The following is a 2552-nucleotide window of genomic DNA, read 5'->3' on the forward strand; positions in this document are numbered from 1 at the left end:
AGTGTACAAAAGCTATACATAAAACAATAAAACGAACAGCATCATGAGCGACAACAACGAAAGACGCATTTGGTTCGTGTCAATAGAATGCATATGGACATAAAGTCCGGGACGGTCATAGCTTCACCGTTTTCCGTTGCAGGGTTACCTAATGCTAAATGCTTTTGCTGCTGCTGCTGCTGCTGCTTCTCCCCCTCCTCCTCCTCCTCCTCCTCCTCCTCCTCCTACTACTACTACTACTACTACTAGTTAGCTAGCTAGCTAAAGAGAACAGTAGATTTATGGCTGACCTTGAAGAATCTGGAAGATGTTGCTGCTATTTCAAGCAAGAGAAACTTCTGAGCGGATACCGTCATTGCTAGAAGCAGCAGACAAATTTCCAAGTGGTTTTACTTTCTTAGAAAATGCAAAACTTATTACTCCTCTCCTGGAAACTATAAATAGAGGAAAAAGTTGGACGTTCACAGGTGAAGTACCTTTGAAATTATGTCTCATCGATAAGGTACAACTTATGGGGAAACAACCACAGCAGTAAATCAAAGACGAAATCTTAACTCTAAGTCCCTGCCAATTAATCATGCCCATGTTGATTGAAGCAGCAAAGTTTAGGGTAAGAATTGTGAAAGGTCGCACAGATTTCCCTTTTTGCAGTGCTCCAGCCTGCTTTGTGCCCCCGTGCTACTTCTGGAATGTGGATCCGTTCATTGTTTATCATGGTCAGTAAAATATTTTCTGGGTGTGCGAAGAAAACATTCCGTTGTATAACAGGAAATACTTTGTCTCGTACCGTTTGATCCTTTTCTCTCGAAGACTCAATTGTCATGAACACTATTTTCCGGGGAAGAGTTGCGTTTAATTGTGAACCACATTAGCACATAGACTTACATTTTGTAAGCAACATTCAATTTCATCGTGCTAGAAGGATTCGCAGTGGCAATATACAGCTGTAGCATACAATTTGCAGTTGTAAAACATCGAAAATGCGCCATTTTATCGGGATTTCATGCCATTTCAGATGATCACCTCCCTTCAAAAGAGACTGGTGAATATCAATAAGGTATTTTTGATCAATACTGAGATCGTTTCTATCTATTGATGGTAAGTCCGTTCAAATTTAATTAAACTTCACAACACTTTGTGTTTCACATCGCTGCAGTCTCTTTCTTACCAATCGGTTCAATAAATCCACGAGGCCCGGTAGTTTTTTCGTTCATTTCGTTTTGAAGATAGTGTAAGGGAAGCTTATTTGCATGGGGCCTATACACAAACCAATGTAATGGCTTCTTCAATTTATCCTCCAAACATCTAATGGAGCCATTTACATTGTTTGATTTAATAATTCTTTCTAATTTTGGTAGAAGTCCAGCAATAGTGAAGCTTGGGTCTAAGGCGATTACGACCGAACCTGGTCCTTGACTGGTATTTTATTTTATCGACACCGAGGCAATGGATCGCAAAGTTGACCTCGCACGTATCTGAACTCAGAACGTAAAGTCCTGCAATAAATACCATTAAGCATTTTATCGGACACTCTAATGATTCTCCCAGCTTTCAGCCTTATGGTTCGTGGTATTAAAAGAAGATATTTCACTACAACAATCTATCATTCGAGTTCAATCCCAACGTGGTCATCGATGTTGATAATTTGCGAACTGCTCCATAAAATCAGTCACAATACGCTTTGATTAACCTTTTTTCGAACTCCCAGGTCGTCGTCGGAGTCATTATGTCTTTATGTTGATCTACGGATGTTATTGTTCTGCTTGCTGGTGATAGGAGTTCTTTTGTTTTGTTTTTTTTTGTTTTCTTTTTTGTCATTGCTCTTATATATTTCTTGATTTTTCAGACGTCTTCTATTCCAAACAGAAAATAGGATACAAAAAAAATAAAAGTTGATAACAATAATAATCATGATGATGATGAAAACTACAACAAGAATAACAACAAAAACAATAATGAGAAGAAGAAGAAGAAGAAGAAGAAGAAGAAGAAGAAGAAGAAGAAGAAGAAGAAGAAGAAGAAGAAGAAGAAGAAGAAGAAGAAGAAGAAGAAGAAGAAGAAGAAGAAGAAGAAGAAGAAGAAGAAGAAGAAGTAGCGAAACACTACGCAGTGGGTAGGTGGCTAATGTTGCTGGTAACGGAGGCACTGCGGCCCAAACCACATGGTGTTAGGTCTCAGTAAATCAATATTGATCTAGAACCATCTGCTCGTGTATGATCATCATACGGAAAAAAATACAAAACAAGTAGTCGACACATACAGAGAAATAGGGAAGCAAAAAAAAAAAAAAAAAATTGTAGATTCTACATATCTTGTGATATGCGTACAATGCAGTTTCCTTCAGCTAGGCAGCGAGCAAATATACCCATGTACATAAATATGCATATATTATCTATTCATATATTTGCGTCAGCTGAAATAAGACTACAAACATATAAATATATAGGCAAGCACGTTTATATTTACACTTACAGGTATTGCCATATATTCGCTCATTCATATGCATTGACAGGGACATACATTAGCATACAATTCCAGACACAGATACGTGT

This window comes from Octopus bimaculoides, chromosome 19, assembly GCF_001194135.2.
Source record: "Octopus bimaculoides isolate UCB-OBI-ISO-001 chromosome 19, ASM119413v2, whole genome shotgun sequence".
Classification (NCBI taxonomy): domain Eukaryota; kingdom Metazoa; phylum Mollusca; class Cephalopoda; order Octopoda; family Octopodidae; genus Octopus; species Octopus bimaculoides.